Source organism: Meles meles, chromosome 6, assembly GCF_922984935.1.
Source record: "Meles meles chromosome 6, mMelMel3.1 paternal haplotype, whole genome shotgun sequence".
Lineage (NCBI taxonomy): Eukaryota > Metazoa > Chordata > Mammalia > Carnivora > Mustelidae > Meles > Meles meles.
Genome location: NC_060071.1, coordinates 114,711,499 through 114,730,594, shown reverse-complemented (window position 1 = coordinate 114,730,594; position 19,096 = coordinate 114,711,499). Strand labels below are relative to the sequence as shown.

At 43.7% G+C, this 19,096-nt stretch overlaps 1 protein-coding gene across 8 annotated transcripts in view; it reads right to left on the bottom strand.

Moving 5' to 3' along the window:
• The window catches only part of SYNE2 (spectrin repeat containing nuclear envelope protein 2), a 327,766-nt gene extending 309,492 nt beyond the window's left edge, over nt 1–18,274 (bottom strand). For 7 of the 8 annotated variants that reach the window (XM_046009418.1, XM_046009420.1, XM_046009424.1 and 4 more), the window contains exon 1: nt 18,161–18,274. The gene's annotated coding sequence lies outside the window, so the exon portion shown is untranslated. Of the gene's footprint in view, nt 1–18,093; nt 18,114–18,160 lie in introns of those variants that run through there. The other variant, XM_046009419.1, reaches the window with a different exon arrangement.
• Nucleotides 18,275–19,096: the final 822 nt, after the last annotated feature.

Sequence of the window (19,096 nt, the reverse complement as noted above, 5' to 3'; positions counted from 1 at the left end):
CACAGGGTGCCTGGGTGGCTCAGTCAGTTAAGCATCTAACCCTCGATTTTGGCTCAGGTAATGATCTCAGGGTCAGGCTCCATGCTCAGTGTTTGGGGGAGGGGTCTGCTTGAGATTCCCCCTCCAACCCATGTGCTCTTTCTCTTAAATAAAAATTAAAAAAGCCTTCCCCATGAAAATATACCTGACCTGTCCCCAGCCCCTGAAACACACAGAACATAAAACACCCTCAAAAAATAACACCACCTAAGTTGTTTCCTCATCAGTGAACAATTAGAACACTCCCCCCAAAATGTCTTATCATTCCACAATATTTTCTTTTTTTAAAAAAAAGATTTTATTTATTTATTTGACAGAGATCACAAGTAGGCAGAGAGGCAGGTGGGGAGGGGGGGTGGAACAGACCCCCCCCCCCCCCACGGAGCAGAGAGCAGGCTGTGGAGCCCAATCCCAGGAGACTGAGACCACGACCTGAGCGGAAGGCTTAACCCACTGAGCCACCCAGGAGCCCCACAATATTTTCTTAGGTGGACCAAAACTAGAACCACCAAAGATCTTGAGAAGTAAGACCACTAAGACAAAAAAAAAAAAAAAAAAAAATCTCTGTGTAATCCTTTGGCTGAAGCTCCTCCAATTTATTTCGTTAGGAAGCTGACCAGCTAAGAGGAGTAGATTTGTATCTGTTTCAAGAGCGTATCTCACTCTTTGCACATTCCTTCTGACAATCTACAGCACTAGGAAAGGAAGGTTGCAGTGAATTCTCCTTTGTTACAACTTGAAAGTAAGAACAGTAAAATTCTTCTTACATGGGTGGTCGAAATCACAGATTCTCTTTTTGCGAAGAATGACAAAACTACTAAGAATAGCTAAGATTTATTTAGTTCTTCATTTGTGCCAGATTTTTTAAAAAGATTTTATTTATTTATTTGAGAGAGACAGAAAGAGTGAAAGAGAGCATGAGCGGGAAGGAGGGGAAGAAGCAGACCCCCAGCTGAGCAAGGTGCCCAACATGGGGCTCGATCCAAGGACCCTAGGATCATGAACTGAGCTGAAGGCAAAGACTTCAGGGGCGTCTGGGTGACTGAGCCACCCAGACGCCCCTGGGTCAGATATTTTATACGTGCCATCTCTTCTCATCCTCACGAGTCCGTAAGATAAACACTACCCCATTTAGGAAAACAGAGAAGTAAAGTAACTTGCCCAAGACAATTCAGCAAGTCATTGGCAAGACTTGCTTGAACACAAGCAGGCTCCAAACTCTCTGTCCTTAAAAGAAAGTTTCTAATGGGCAAGGCAGAGCTAAGCTACTACTCACGTATCCTGTGATTCTGTTAGAGAAATTTACCAAAGCACATATTATCTGAGCAGTCAACATGGGAAGTGATTAACAGACTAATATCGTGATCAAACGAAAATGGATCTTTGTGAGTTTAAATTTCAGCTCAATCTGCCCTTTCTCCTCTTTAAAATAAATAAGATGAAACGTGTCTTTTTTTTTCTGCCCACTGTTGCAGCTAGCTGGCAAACTTGTGTAATAAATTAACTAACAGAACTGGTTTAGCAACAAATAAGCTCAAGGTCTCTAAATTCTAATCATAGGTACGTCACTGATTCCAAAGATGATCCAACAGTTTTTAACTTAAGTTAAATGTGATGTTTATATGGCTTTAGAACACAGTTTAAATAAAGAACTCATATCCAATAATTAATCCAATAATAAACCCTGATTCCAAATATCTAGGTGAAAAGGGAAAAGCACAAATTCTAGCTACTCTGCTTAATTATTGCCAGGGTTCCGGGTATTGGGAAACATTCAAATGGTATAAACACAGAATTGTCCGCAGTGATGATCTCTAGGGACAGAGACTGTAGGAATGGAAAGTGAAAATAATATGAGGAAGGGCTTTGCCTTTTAATATGTGTGTTGTTGCATTTTTGTAAGAACACAAAAAAAAATTTAAACAAATGCTCCAAGTCTTGCCAGACTTAATTTTTAACCTGCACCCACAAGCCTGACATCAGAATTACACATTTCATCACCTAATGAAGGGGGTACTATTAAGGAAAAGACCATCATTCTCTCTACCCCTCTCCAACTAAATGAAAACAAGACTTAGTTTATAAACTGTTCATCCTCTAGGGTACCTGGGTGGCTCAGTTGGCTAAGCATCTGCCTTCAGCTCAGGTTGCCATCCCAGGGTCCTCAGATGGAGCCCCCCACTGGGCTCCATGCTTGACCCTGAGCCTGCTTTTCTCCTCTGTCTCTGCCTCTCCCCGCCATTCGTGCTCTCTCCCTCCCCTCTTCTCTCTCTCAAGTAAATAATAAAATCTTTCTTTTAAAGATTTTATTTATTTGACAGAGATTACAAGTAGGCAGAGAGGCAGGCAGAGAGAGAGGGGGAAGCAGGCTCCCCGCTGAGCAGAGAGCCTGATGTGGGGCTCGATCCCAGGACCCTGGGATCATGACCTGAGCCACAGGCAGAGGCTTAACCCGCTGAGCCACCCAGGCACCCCTAAAATCTTTTTTTTAATATTTTATTTATTTATTTGACAGAGAGAGACACAGCGAGAGAGGGAACACAAGCAGGGGGAGTGGAAGAGGGAGAAGCAGGCTTCCCACTGAGCAAGGAGCCCGATAATGCGGGGCTCAATCCCAGGACTCATGCCCATGACCTGAGCAGAAGGCAGCCACTTAAAAGTTGAGCCACCCAGGTGCCCCAATAAATAAAATCTTTTTAAAAAAAATAGTGTTCACCCCTTCCTACCCAAATGTGTCCATTTCATCAGAACAAGAGGGAAAAAAAATCCTGAGGGACTTCAACCTTCAAGCAGCTCTAAAAGAAAAGGAATAATAGAATTTGAAAAAGAAGATTGGAAATGGAACTCCCTCGACATTCTTCAGGTAACAAAGGGAAATCTCCCAGGTAGAGGCTTACTCTCTTCTCAAGATAAAGAATATGTAACGGGAGCCTGAATGTGGAAATCACCCACTCATTCTTCCCAGCCCCTGCTGGCCTCTTGCTCCAAAGAGCCTGAAGAGAAAGATAAAAGTGAGAAGTATTTTGTAACAAAGGTAAATGTTGAAAGGATATCAGGCCACTCCTGAGCTATTTCTTCATCAGTAAAAATACCATCTGCTTCTAATAATGATTTGGGGATTTTGGAGATGCTTAGCACAAATCAGAGGCACGACAGATGCGCAGTAAGTGTTGGCTTCTTTCTTGCAGAACTAAATATCCAGCCGCCAGCTAGATGTCCACTAATCTTTGGGCTCAAAAGATTAGCCCACTAGGCCCACCCTACCACCAAGACCATCCATTCTCTCCCATCCTTCCCCTTCCTGTGTTCTCTCTCTCCAAGTAATGGCACCAACGTTCTCTTTGACATCTAATTTAGAATTCTCTCTCTTCCATCTCCTTTTAATACTCTCTGACTCTGTCCTCTGAATTTCTCCATCATCGACCTGGATTTCTGAAAACACCCTGGAGAGGAAATCCACTGCCTCTCCAATACATCTTCCAGAACATTATCATGGAACAGAGCTCACACCAAACTTCGTTCGCCACTGACAAGAATACGGTCCACTTACATGTTCAAAAGTCCCCAAGATCTAACTGTGAAACACCTGTCCAGACCTCTCCCACTGCATCTTGCCATGAGTCCTGCCCTGGAGTCTGTGCTCTGTGCTCTTCCTCAGCCTAATCTACTCTCCTCCATTCTTCATCCACAAAAGCCCTAGTCTGCATTCTGGGCTATACGCCGAAATTTAATGTCCATGTGCTACAAATCTAGTCCTAACTTCCCCAAACCAGGCATTAATTACCACTGACGTTACACACGCATAGCACTTAGCCTTCACTTCAGGTGCCATTTCTTTCATTCTGGATCATACTAGAATAATTAGCTCATGAAGCCAACTCCCCTAGTCCCTGAAGAACAGGGGCCATATCTGATCACTTTTTATTGCCACCTCCACACCTGTCACTTAGCCCCTAGGTCACCGCACCCTTGAACTGAATGTAATAGCTAGCATTGATTACAATGTGTTGTGCAGTATGCAACAATAAATACTGTACTGTCCACTCTGTGTATTATCTCAGTAATATTCATCACCCTCCTTTAAGGTAAATCGCATATTGACCTCCACGTTACAGATGAGAAAACTCTACTCAGAGAGGTTATGTCATTTGTCCAAAGCGATGGAGCTAGTATACGACAAAGCCAGGATCCGACCAAGGTCAGTCTGACTTCAGAAGCTATACACTTAACCATTCCGCTACGGCACAGACATTTCCAAAATCCACTCGTTCCTTTAGTACTTACACACATGGGAGTATTACCCAAGGCCAGGACTTCAGTAAATTACGTCTTAGCCTATCAGCACGTGGAGGCCATTTTGGTTCTGCTCACGTCCAGGGTCATACACAAGCAGGTCCACGGTCTCCCAGATTCACTTATTTTTCTCTGTTCCTACATCCACCCCCAAGCCCCTAAAAAGCAAATCAGAAAAAAATAATAATAATTTGGAAGGCAAGGACAGGAAGACAATTAAATCTTCCCTTCTTCGTGGAACATACAACATTAACAGTAACTTTATAAGGTTTAACAGGCATATATAACCTGAAAGAATATGTTGGATCATTCCAAAACATATTTGTCCTGCTCAAACCTGAAATCGGCAGCAATTACTAAGAAAACACGCAGGCAACCGGGAGACGACACAATGACTCATGAAAGGGGCAAGCTTACTTTCCAAGTCTCAGAAACCATCACTAACAGAGTCTTGTCATCAAATCATCAACGTGTGGTTATAAACATTCTGGCATTTCTTTTCATCTGGCCTGGAAGGAATCATAACCAGTTCTGGACTAAACACTAGCTATTAAATTAATTATTATGCAACTAAGCTGAAGCTTCCTATAATGAAAGAAAGTACAAAGACTACAAAGGTAACAGACTTTCTTTTACACAAAGGTCTATTAACAGTAAAAGTTCTTACTCAGTGTCATCAAATGAGTGACTCTAAAGGCCATTCAAGAGAACACTTGTGACCCATTTTTCTTGTCAACATACAAATGCAGAAAATGAAACACACCTTTAACAGTTTTAAAAACAGAATTTATAGTAGGCACCCCTTTTTAATTTTTTGCTTTCTGAATCACTTGCTCAAAATTTTAAACCAAAAGCTCTAGCACGCATTGTTCTACCAAGCGATCCCATCATGCGTTGGCTGTGTCCCCTACCATAGTGCTAACAGCTTAGATTCGTTTGAGTTGGGGGGGGGTTCTTTATTATTTGTTTTGGGGGCATGGGGAATGGTCTTTATTTTGTTTCAGTTTACACTTAAGATAAAGATTACTTCTGAGTAATTAAATCTTCTGTAAATGAAAATTAGCTAACTTTTATGGTATGACCCATTATTTAATATATCACACAGAACAGCCATACCTACGGATCTCAGCCATAATATGATCAATTTTATCCTCAGGGTACCCTGGTTTGTACTCGAAAGCCAGAGTAGGAGAAAAGTGGTGGTATGTCTGTGTAGATTAATTCTACATCACCCACCCCCCAAACATGAAGTATCTCTCAACCCAAGCTCTAATTAAATAGGTCAACCTAACTTTGCTGAAAAGAGTGTGTGTAGCACATGGACTAAGATGAGAGTATTTTTCTTTTAAAAATGTATTGTTCATCCCTAAATGTTAAATACCTTTTCTTTTCAAATAAAGCTACATAACTGCTAAAATGAGAAATAAGGGGCGCCTGGGTGGCTCAGTGGGTTAAAGCCTCTGCTTTCTGCTCAGGTCCTGGGATCCAGCCCCCTGCATCGGGCTCTCTGCTCAGCAGAGAGCCTGCTTCCCTTCCTCTCTCTGCCTGCCTCTGCCTACTTGTGATCTCTGTCAAATAAATAAAATCTTTAAAAAATATAATAAAATGAGGAATAAGAGTTAATTTAAATATATATGAAAAATGTGCCTAGAAGTCTACAAAACCCTCTCATAATACCTCCCTTCCCAAAAACCTGCCTTTCAAACTAAAGGTTCCCCATTCCGGCATGATATTTCAATTCTGGCAGCACATATGGGTGTATAGTCTTCCTCATTCTTCTGGAAAATAGGCTGTAAGCATAAGGTATAGATTGCTATCATGATGATGAAGGTTTATAAAATATTTTGACAGAATGTATTCAGTTGTAACCAGAATATTAGTGAATTTTAACAGGAATATATGTATATGTCTCCACACCACTGTTTTTACTATCTCTTGTGTAAATGAATTCCAGATAAACTTTATCTATAATTTAACGTGTAACCATGAAATGTCTACTTTTATTTATTTATTTTTTTTTAAGATTTTATTTATTTATTTGACAGAGAGAAATCACAAGAGAGGCAGGCAGAGAGAGAGAGGAAGGGAAGCAGGCTCTCCACTGAGCAGAAAGCCCGACGCGGGACTCGATCCCAGGACCCTGAGATCATGACCCGAGCGGAAGGCAGCGGCCTAACCCACTGAGCCACCCAGGCGCCCCAAATGTCTACTTTTAATTCAGTTGCACCTTCCTCTCTAGCTTCTTAATAGCTCAAATAATTTAAGATCTAATTATTTATGGATGAAATAATATGATGTGTGGAATTTACTTCAAAATAATCCCACATAGGGGGATGGGTGAGAGTGTAAGTCAAGGCACATTCGCAGGATTTGATCATCACCGATACTGAGTAATGTTTCCACAGGAGTTCATTTCACTATTATCTCTGCTTCTGCATAGATATGAAATTTTTCATAATAATTTTTTTTAAAGATTTTATTTATTTACTTGACAGAGAGAGGCAGCGAGAGAGGGAACACAAGCAGGGGGAGTGGGAGAGGGAGAAGCAGACTTCCTGCCGAGCAGAGAGCCCGATGCGGGGCTCGATCCCAGGACCCTGGAATCATGACCTGAGCTGAAGGCAGAGGCTTAATGACTGAGCCACCCAGGCACTCCCGTAAGAATTTTTTTTTTAATCCAATTTACTACTACTCCAGTGTCAGGTGCAACTTTGTCCTTTTGAATTTGTTTTACCCACATAACAACTAATGTCTTACATGATATTTTATTAGTGCCAACGCTGCTCTTTTTTTTTTTTTTTAAAGATTTTATTTATTTATTTGACAGAGAGATCACAAGTAGGCAGAGAGGCAGGCAGAGAGAGTGAGAGGGAAGCAGGCTCCCTGCCGAGCAGAGAGCCCGATGCGGGACTCGATCTCAGGACCCTGAGATCATGACCTGAGCCGAAGGCAGTGGCTTAAACCACTGAGCCACCCAGGCGCCCCAACGCTGCTCTTTAAGTACAATGGGGTGATAAATCTCTTGGACATCCCAGGCTACAGGACCATCAGACTTGGCTGGACCTTAGAAAGTTTGAAACGCACACTGGCGAACATCATATGAAAGTGACCACGCGGGGCGCCTGGGTGGCTCAGTGGGTAAAGCCTCTGCCTTCGGCTCAGGTCATGATCTCAGGGTCCTGGGATCAAGTCCCACATCGGGCTCTCTGCTCAGCAGGGAGCCTGCTTCCTCCTCTCTCTCTGCCTCTCTGCCTACTTGTGATCTCTCTGTCAAATAAATAAAATCTTTAATTTAAAAAAAAAAAAAAAGAAAGTGACGACGCCTGCTGGGAAACACACAGGCACATACAACCTTGTGAACCCAAAGCACTTCGGCATGGCTCCCAATCTAGATGAAATGGAAGAAAATCCTTCATTATCAATGAGCTAACGTCAGTCAGGAAGGATTTCATTGTATGGACTGATATTTTGCTGCACAGTATTGTTCTTTGTAGGCTATCATCTCTAAGGATGCAAAGACATGGGGATAAATGATAAGGAATCAGTAACACCAATGCTGTAGTTCATCATGAGTAGGAGGTACAAGAAGGGGAAAAGTTATAAAAACAACATGTTGGAACAAAGATGATGCTTTTCATACATTTTATAGCATAAGCAAAGAAAAAGTACAATGGAGTAAATATCACACTTCTAAATCAATACTCATAGAATTTTGAAGCTGGGGAAAAAATCTCAGATATCTAATCCTCTAGGCCAGTGGTTCATGAACTTGAACAAGCATCATAATCACTTGGAAAGCTTGTTAAACACAGATGGCTGGGCTCTAGCCTCAAGCTTTCTGATTCATTACGTCTGATGCTGCTGGGAACACACTTAGAGAAGCCCTGTTCTAAGCTTACTCCCACCGCTCTGTTGGGGTCTCCATTGTAGTGATCACCAGTTACCGCACGGGATTGCAAGCATCTTTGCTGGTGGGCCTTTCTCCTACTGGACAGTTGCCTTTCCAAGAGCAAGGGGCATACATTTTCATCAAGGTTTCAGAGCCCGGACTCAATAAATATTCACAAAATAAATTAACTTGCAGAATGAATTGATTTTCCCCCTCCTTTATAGCTGAGTATTCGTCAGTGTATTAATATTTAGACCAGGGTGCCTAGGTGGCTCAGTGGGTTAAAGCCTATGCCTTTGGCTCAGGTCATGATCCCAGGGTCCTGGGATCAAGTCTCACATCGGGCTCTCTGCTCAGCGGGGAGCCTGCTTCTCTTCCTCTCTCTCTGCCTGACTCTCTGCCTACTTGTGATCTGTCTGTCAAATAAATAAATAAAATCTTAAAAAAAAAAAAAAAAAAATATATATATATATATACATATATATATATATATATATATATTTAGACCAGGGGTGCATTTACATGACCAGACAGAGAAGCACTGCTCACTGATGACAAACAGCAAACACGGGCAGTGCCCAAAGGAAGAGTAAAAGTCAGCTGCAATCAGAATAACAAGTAGATGGCAAATTCTAGAGAGATCCAAGAACTGCGTCTCAGACTGGAGTCTTCAGTCCAATAGGGACTCGGACCAGCAGAAGCTTGAGGCTCATTGTTGTCAAATTTGTTACTTTGATGGGGTGCCTGGGTAGCTCAGTCAGTTAAGTGTCTGCCTTCAGCTCAGGTCATGATCTCAGGGTCCTGGGCTCGAACGCCACATTTTCCCCCTCCCAGCACCCTCCCCTGCCCTGCTCAGTATGGACTCTGCCTATCCCTCTCCCTCTCCTCCTCCCCCTGTTCTCATTCTAATAAATAAATAAAAGCTCTTAAAAAAATAAATAAGTGAAACTTTTTAAAAATGTGTTGCCTTGACCTGAGGAGCTATATAACCATACTTTTTCGTCTCACAAACCATCAAAAGAAAAAAATGCTTCCAAAGTTTCTCAGGGTCTGGAAAATAATCAGCACAGGTGGACTGATTCCTTCTCTCCACCCACCTTCCTAATGTTGCCCAGAGGAAAGAAAAGAACCACAGCACACTCATCAGTGCCTGTCTAGTGAGTTCTCCAAGTCCAGGTGTTTGGAATGTTGTAATACTCTACAGCATCCTGAACCATCTTTCTATTAGAGTAATGATCTGTTCAACAGCAATGCAACGGAGTTTAAGAAAATGAACTTTGCTGATTTCTGAATTTCACTACTTCTTCAAAGTTTACTCTAACGTTAGAAGTTAGAATATATTTTTTATACACATACATATATATATGAATCCAATAACCTCAACATCTATGATTTACTACCATTTAACAATATAACAATAAAGAATACAACCTGTGGAGCTAAATGGGTACATATATGATTTTTTTCCTTATTATTTAGATCTCTTTCAAAAATAACTGACTGGGGACACCTGGGTGGCTCAGCCAGTTAAGCATCTGCCTTCAGCTCAGGTCATGATCCCAGGGTCCTGGATTCGAGTCCTATGGGCTCCTTGCTCAGCGGGGAGCCTGCTTCTCCCTCTGCCCGCCACTTCCTCTGCTTGTGTGCTCTCGCTCGCTCCCTCTCCCCCTCTCTTTGACAAATAAATAAATAAGACCTTTAAAAAATAAATAAATAATTGATTGTTCAGGAGATCGTGGTGGTGGGTTAAGTGTCCAACTCTTCATTTCGGCTCAAGTTATGATCTCAGGGTAATGGGATAAACCCTTGCATGGGGCTCCATGCCAATGTGGAACCCTCTTAAGATTCTCCCTCTCTCCCTCTCCTTTTCCCACTCCTTCTGAGCCTCCCCACTCACATACAGGTGTGAGTGTTCTCGCGTTCTCAGAAAAAAAAAAGTAAAATAAAAAATAAAAAGGAGCTTAACTTAAAAATTTGTTTAAATTAAAAATAACTGACTATTCAAACAAAAATAATAATGTAGCATGGGGTTGGTCTATCAAAGACAAAAAATAAAATATATGACAAAGCAAAAAGGTTACAAGGAGAGTAATGGAAATGTACTATTACAAACATGGTGTTCATACTGTACATGAAGCAGGATAACAACACCTGAAGGTAAACTGTAATGAGTTAAAGGTGTATACTACAAACCTTAAGGCAGTCACAAAAATAACAAAATAATGACAGCTAGTAAGCCCAAAAAAGCATATAAATTAGAATGATGAAAAATAGTCAATAAATCCAAAGACAGATCCAAAAAAGGTAAAAAAGAAACAATGAATGGATGAGAAAAGCAGAAAACAAATAGCAAGGTTATAGATTTAAACCCAACCATGTTAATAACTACTTTAAATACAAAGGGTCTAAACAATGCAATTAAAAGACAGAGATGAGGGACGCCTGAGTGGCTCAGTTGGTTAAGCAACTGCCTTCAGCCCAGGTCATGATCCTGGAGTCCCGGGATCAAGTCCCACATCGGGGTCCCTGCTCGGCAGGGAGTCTGCTTCTCCCTCTGACCCTCCCACTTCTCATGCTCATTCTTTCTCTCACACTCTCTCTCTCAAATAAATAAATAAAATCTTAAAAAAAAAAAAAAAAGACAGAGATGGGGCACCTGGGTGGCTCAGTAGGCGAAGCAACTGCATTAAGCTCAGGTCATAATCCTGGGTCCTGGGATCAAGTCCGTTGTCAGCTCCCTGCTCAGTGGGGAGTCTCCTTCTCCCTCTGCCCCTCCCCTCTGCTTGTGCACCCAAAACAAATAAAATCTTTAAGAATAAATAAATAAAAGAGATCATTACAGTGGAGACACCTGTTTGGCTCAGTAGGAAAAGCGTGACTCTTGATCCCAGGATCATGAGTTCAACCTCCATGTTGGGTGTAGAGATTATTTAAATAAACTTTTAAAAAAATTAAATATAAATAAAAGATAGGGGCATCTAGGTGACTCAGACGTCTGCCTCTGGCTCAGGTCCTGATCTCAGGGTCCTGGGATCAAGCCCCCCACCAGGCTCCCTGCTGAGTGGGGAGCCTGCTTCTCCCTCTCCCACTCCCTCTGCTTGTGTTCCCTCTCTCACTGTGTCTCTCTCTGTTGGGTAAATAAATAAAGTCTTCAAAAAAAAATTTTTTTTAAATAGAAGACAGAGATCACCACATTGAATAAAAAAGTAACACCCTTCAAGGAGGTGAAGCATAACTCTGCATTCCTTAAGTGTGAGCTGCACATGGTGACTTCGTTACCAAAAAGTACAGTACAGAAGGGGGAGAAAAGAGTAACTTGAGAGAAACCTGACACCTCAGCCAGGTGATCAAGGTTAACATGAACAGGGACGAGTCACGTTGATATCATGTTCCTTTAACATGGTATAATTAAAATACACATTCTTTTCAAGTGCACATAAAACATTTAACAAAAGAAATTATAGTCTGGGCTATAAAATAACTCTAAATAAATGTAAAAGGATTTGAGCCATACAAAGTATGCCCTTTGACAACAATGGAATTGAATTAGAAATTAATAACAGAAAGATCTCTGGAAAATCCACAAGTATTTCAAAACCAAGTAATGTGGGTAACTCAGGGTCTGAGTATATATCAAACAAAATGTGTTTTAGTATTTTGAACTGAATAAAAATGGATTTATGTCATATCAAGATTTGTGAGATGTCAATAAAGCAGTACCTGGGAGGAAATTTATAGGACTAAACATCTATGTAGGAAAAGAAATACAGTCACAAAATCAATGACCTAAAGAAACTAGAATAATGGGGCGCCTGGGTGGCTCAGTCAGAGTGTCTGCCTTCAGCTCAGGTCATGCTCTCAGAGTCCAAGGATTGAGCCCTGGGTCAGGCTCCCCGCTCACTGGGGAGTCTGCTTCTCCCTCTGCCTCCCTCCTGCTCATGCTCTCTCTCACAAATAAAATAAATAAAATCTTTGAAAAAAAAAAAACTAGAATACGAAAAACAATAAGGATCAGAGTGACAAGATAGTTAAATAGAAAATGGAAAAACAAAAGAAAATATCAATAAAACAAATAGCTGGTTCATTGGGAAGGTCAATAAAATTGATAAACCTCTAGCCTAGCGTTTCTCAGCCTTGGCACCACTGACATTTTGTCCGAATGATTCTTTGTTGCTCTTGGTCACTACAGTATCTTAAGCAGCATCCAAGGTTTTGACCCACTAGATGCCAACAGCAAATACCACCCATCCTCCACCCGTAACACACACAAGACATCATCTCTGTACATTACATGTCTCTAGAAATTGCCAAATGTTCCCATTAGCAGTAAGGTAAACTTCAATGCATACTTCGCTCTATAAACAAATACTAACTCAAAGTAGTCTGACCTAAATGTAAAATGATAACTATAGTTTTACATTCCTTTTTTTTTTTAAGATTTTATTTATTGATTTGACAGAGAGAGACACATTTAGAGAAGGAGCACAAGCCAGGGGTGTGCGAGAGGGAGAAGCAGGCCTCCCTCTGAGCAGGGAGCCCGATGGGAGAGGCTCAATCCCAGGACCCTGGGATCAAGACCTGAGCGGAAGTTGGATGCTTAACAACTGAGCCACCCCAGCGCCCCTACTTTTACATTCTCTTATAGAGTTATCCCAAGAGTTATGAATAACAAAAATAAATAATTAGAAATAACTCTTAGAAAAAGATCTTTGTCATTTGAGTTAGGCAAAGATTTCTTAAGGTACAACATCAAAAGTACAATTCATAAAAGAATAAATTGATAAACTGACTTCATTAAAATTTGAAACTTCTGATCTTCTGAGATACTGTTAAGAGACAGTAAGATGAGGAACAGACTAGAACTAAATATTGTAAATCATGTATCCGATAAAGAACTTGCATCTGGAAAACAAAGAATTCTCAAAACTCAGTAATAAGGAAGCAACCAACCCAATTTAAAACAAAAGGAGGCAAAAAAATAAGCAATATAAATATTAAAAAAAGAAGATACACGGGTGGTAAATAAGCATATCATTAGTCATCAGGGAACTGCAAATTAAAAACACAATGAGATACCACTGCACCTCTAGCAGAATGTCTCTGGAAAGCCTGACCACACGAAGTATTGACATGGGCGCAGGGCAACGGGAACCCTCATACACAGCTTTGGGAATGTAAAATAGTACAACCCCTTCAAAACACTTATCTACCATATGATCCAGCCATTCCACTCCTAAATATTTACCAAGGGGGAATGAAAGCAGGAGTCTACCTAAGACTGTACATAATGTCTACAGAAGCTTTATTTTTAATAGTCAAAAATTGGGAAAAAAAACCACATGTCAATCAATGAGTGAACGTGGATGAACTAGGGTAGATCCATACAGTAGAATACTGCTCAGCAACAAAACAGGGTGAACCACACTGATTTACACCCCATGGAGGAGTCTCCAAATAATTATGCTAAGTGAAAGAAGCCAGACAAAAAAGAGACGTTTTGATTCCGCCTATATAAAATTCTAAAAATACAAACTAATCCATAGGGGTCAAAAAGCTATCTTCAGTTGTCTAGGGAAAGAGGATGTAGGGGGTAGGGAGGGGCCAAAGAGAGAGATGGTTTCACAGGTCTTTACGTAAGTGAAAAATTTACCAAATTTTACCCTCTAAATATGTGCAGCTTACCGCATGTCAATTACACTCCACAGAGCCAGCATAAGAACTACTACACTGACCCGCAAAGTGCAAACCGTTTAAGATAATGACCAGAAAAGAACATAACCCGTGCAATTCAGTAAAGAGTAACAGGCTTGAGGGGCGCCTGGGTGGCTCAGTGGGTTAAGCCTCTGCCTCCGGCTCAGGTCATGATCCCAGGGTCCTGGGATCGAGCCCCGCATGGGGCTCTCTGCTCAGCGGGGAGCCTGCTTCCCTTTCTCTTTCTCTCTCTGCCTGCCTCTCTGCCTGCCTCTCTGCCTGCTAGTGATCTATCAAATAAATAAATAAAATCTTAAAAAAAAAAAAAGAGTAACAGGCTTTAAACACAAGCGATTTTACACTATGTCAATCACGCTCTTTTCTTTGGTCAAAGTAAGAAAGGGGGCAGTGGTAGATGGGAAAGCAAGCCAAACTAAAAAGTGAACACACAGCAAAGCCCTGAAGCACAGTTTTTGCATTTAACATTAATATTACTTCTTAATTAAGATGTAGGCAATGTGAAATATTTCATAATAATTAAAAAATTGAAAAATGATTCTAATTTCTTCCAGTTTGGCCTGTTCCACTCCTGGGCAGAACAAGGTGCTTCCCCTCCCCAGGCACCAGAAGAATACCTCTTTTCCAGCACTGCCACGTGTATACCACAATGGCTCATCCATCAGGATGGGGACTCTGTCTTTTGACACTGGCATGAGGTCAACTATAAGTGTTCTGATGTCAGAGGGCCTGGCTTTCTATCCTAGGCTCTGCCATTCACGTACCAGGTAGTTGCAGAAAACTACCTGATGCCCAGTTTCATAAACTATAAAACAGGGCTAATAGGGTATATATGGGGATTCAATTTATCCAAATCTTGGCCTACAAGGAAAGCCCTGCTTAATGTTAAACCGGATTACCATTCCATCTTCTCTTAGTTCCTTCCCTCCAGCTGACAGTGCTCAGGCATAACCACCTTCTCCCAGTTCCAGTAAAGCCAAGCTCTCTCCTGACTCAAGGCTGTTTCTCCCGCCAATCTTCTGCCATGCCTCTCTCCTCCCCAACTGCAAAGCCAGCTCCTTCTTAACAAACATTCCGCTTAAACATCAGCGGAGAGGCCTTCTCACTATTAACACAGGAGCCCCTGGTCTCTGTTTTGGCCCCCCTGTTGTCTCCTTTCTACTCAACATTCATTCAACAGTTCTTAAGGACCCAGCGCACATCACACACTATTCCAGACTCTGAGGATACCACAGCGACTACAACAGCATTGATGGAGTGCGATCTGGCAGGGGAAGACAGACCATTAACAAATGAGTCAAACATAGAGTATGTTTAGTTTTATGGTGCTAAGGGCCACGGAAAGGGATGCCTGGGTGGCTCAGTCGGTTAAGTGTCTGCCTTTGGCTCAGGTCTGAGTCCTGGACCAGGCTCCTTGTTCAGTGGGGAGCCTGCTTCTCCCTCTGCCTACTGCTCCCCCGGCTTGTGCACACGTGCTCGTGCTCTCTCTCTCTCTGACAAATAAATAAAATCTTTAGGGAAAAAAAAGTGCCATGGAGAAAAACAATCGTGAACAGGGGAAGGGGAGTTACAAGAGAGCTGGTGAGTATTTAAATCTGGGGTTTTGCCAAGGCTCACCGAGAACACAATATTGAGTAAGGAAGTGAAGAGGGTCAAGGAGGGAACCAGACAGATACGGAGGCTGCGCAGGGAGCATTCCAAGCAGAGGAAACAGCAAGTCGTAAGGCATCTCAGACAGCAAGGAAACTAGTCTGGCTGTAGACGTATGAGCAAGAAGCAGAACAGCAGATAAGATCAAAAAGGTGAAGGACTGGGAAATGAGGAGGACCAGATGGAGTAAGCTCTGGGGGCCAGTCAGGTCTGCCTTTCACTCAGAGGGTGATGGGAAACTACTGAAGGATTTTAAACAGGGAAGTGTGCGATCACCGTAAAATCGGCAATCAGTTTGCTAATATTTTTCATGTTCTGTGGCTCTTCCCCAGCTCTCCCCCATGACTGGCGGGAACCACAGCAGCCCAGTGCACTGCTGTAACTTCAGCATCTAGCACAATACACTGTAGGCACTCAACAAATATTCATTAGATAAATGAGGTAATCTATGCAAAGCATTTACTGGTATAAAATAAGCACTCCATAAATGGTAACTATTATTATTTGGAACCCCAGATTTTGGCACAATGGCTTACATATGGTAAGAGCTTATTTGAGTAAATGAACAATTTTGTGAGATTATTAAAAACCTGTATTAAAAACATATGAGTAATGACAAACTACTCAATTGCTTTCCACGCTTCCCCTTACTTATTAAGACATGCCTGATTCCACTTTTGAGCTTAACTTTAAACTCTGTTAAAACTACTGAGGGCACTACCTAGAAAAATCTCACTGTGATTCACTTCTCTGAACATATTGCAATATCCTGCAAACGCAACCAGCACGAAGGCACTGAAATGCTTGTAAAACTTCTAACTGGGTAAACTTATTCACATGATTTTTTAAAGCAATCTTAATGTAGAAGCTAAGCTGACCAAACTGGTTTGATTTTTATTTTAGTTGAATTCAAATAAAGTTCAGTTGATTCAAACATGTGAACAAAGAACTAAGAATTTCCACTTTTTACTTATTTTGACAGCTCCAGAGTCTTCACAAAACAACAACAAGAACAAGAAAAACAACTTAATGAGGATTACACCTGCTCCCTTCTCCCTCGCGGTGCATTGGGGGTAGGGGGCGTAATGGCGGGGCTAATAAGGCCGTTCGCTTAGTAATTATCTCGGGAAAAGCCTTTGAAAGTCCCACCAGTTTTCCAGAAAGAAAACTAAAAAAGGAGTCATGCACTAAAGTACAAAAACACGCCAAATATCCCATCTCATAAAAGGAGAATACCTTCTCCTGGTGATATTTACACGTTCTCGGTGGCAGGGACCGGAGGAGTGAAGGGCCAGGTATGGTTCAGATGTTCATTGTAACCCCCAAGCCTAAAAGTAGCCGAACCCATCAGAGCACAACCATGTAATAACTGCAAGGACGACTTCGGGGCTAGGGAAACTTTCAAAAAAGCAGATGAAATTTGCTTGAAATCAAACTTTTAAAAAAGGTGTGGGGGGGGGGAGCGATGCCCAAGTGAGCGGCTACAAAGAAACACCCTCGGCCGGGCTCTGACTTGCTGGTGCCTGTACACAATCGAGCCTGCTGGCATCCAGCTCAGACGCTCCCTTCCACTAGGGGAGGGGAAAATAATAACTTTCGGAAATAACAAGCGTCCACAATGGCAAATGTTACACAGGACTTCTCAAGCTCCATCTAATAAGGCGGCTCGGGTCGGTTCGAGCAGCACTGATTCCACACAAGTCCCCCGCCCCCCTCCTTTTTTTTTTTTTAAACAGAAGAAAAATTACCTAAGAAGGGGAAGGTGCTACCGTCAGACCCTCAAGGCAATTTCAGACAACAAAGACCCCAAGCAATCAAAATGGAATTATAATCCGAGCCGTCCGAGCCGCCCCCACCGCGGGGGCGATTGGCTGCCGCGCCCGCCGCTGTTCCTCCAGCGCCGGGGCCCGCGGCTCCCCGCGCCCTGTCCAGCCCCGGTGCGCCCCTGCCCGCCGGTGCCGGGGGACGCGGGGCGAGCCTCGCGCCGCCCACAATTTGGCAATCTCCGCGCCGCCGCTCTCCGCGTTCTAGCTCACGCGGGGTTCAAAATCTTTCCCGCCCAGGCGTGACGCGAGGAAGGAAAACAATCAGCGGATCGGGAGTGCTGGGGCCTGGGCCCGACGGGGGCGGCGCGGGGATCAGGGCCAGCCCCCCGCGCAGCCCCTTTCCGAGCCGGCCGCCCAGGCGGGCCGGGGCCCGGAGGTGACACAAAGAAGCCGGAGAGACAAACGCCACCCGCCGGCGCTCGCTCCAATCCCCGGAGCGCCCCGCCCGCTGACAAGTTTGCGGCGCCCTCCACGCACCCCGCTCTCCCCACCCGGGCAAAGTTTCCGGTGACCGGGCTCGGACCCCGACAACGGGTCGGTTCTCGCGCCTACCGCCCCCCGCCCCCGGCTCGGGGACCTTTCCCTCCCTCGCCCCCGCCCCTTCCCCTCCCTCCCGCTTTCCCTCCCCGCCTCAGCCCGCTCTCTCCGGGGCGCACCCGGGCGCTGGGGGCCCGCGACCGCGCTCACCCGCTGCTGGCCCGGCGAGGGGTGAGGGTGCGGGCTGGGGCCGACCCAGGTCGGCGCCCCCACTTGCCTTGCTCCCACGATCGCGCCCTTTGCTCGTTCTCCCGCTCGCTTTTTCGGTCCAGCCGAAGGTTCGGGACGCAGCTGAGCGCGCTCCGCTCCTTGGCGCTCAGAAAGCTGCAAACCACGCCCCGCGCCTTCCCCGCCCGCCGCCTGCCTCCGAGTACCGCGCTCGCCGCTCCGCGGCCAGTGTGGAGCCCGCCCGCGAGCGCCGGAGGCGGAGCCGCCCGCCTCCCCCCGCAGGCCCAGCGGCCGCCCTGGCCTGGCAACTTTCTCTCGGTGTTCTGGAACGTCGGAGATGGTCAGAGGAAGATGCTAATTCCATGCAGGTTAACGACCGCGGGGGAAGGAAGAATGTCACAAACTCCCTCAAAAAAGCTTTTCTGCCCGATTTCATCAAGGAACTTTTCTAACCATCCAGACTCCTGGGTCTTAGAAGTGGGAGGAAGACCGCCGATGCGCAAATTAGCTACCAAACCTTGATGAAGTCATCTAACCTTTGTGGACCCTTCGTAAAATGAGGATTTGGGATTAGATGACCTTTAAGGTCTTGGTCAGTATTTCTTATAATGTGGTCCAGACTTCAGGATCACCTGGAGGGAAGGCGAGGCCCTTGTTAAAATGCGGAATACTGGGTCCTTTCCTCCCCCTGCACAAGAACCTTCTCGCATCTTACGACACCATATGCATCTTCCAGATCCAAAACTCACTGGAAGCTAGATCCTTGGGATGGATCCTTGGGAATCCATCCTGCGGGGGCAAGTTAGATATACCAACAAATTACTCAATGCCCTTGGACTCAGGATGATGTCGATTGACTCCCACTTAGCTCTTGTACTGCATTACTAAGTTCTGAATGAAAGGTATTGTATGAACTCACTATTACTACATAAATAAATGACTTTAAAATATTGTCTTTGTATTGCAATCAAATTAAACTTCTTAT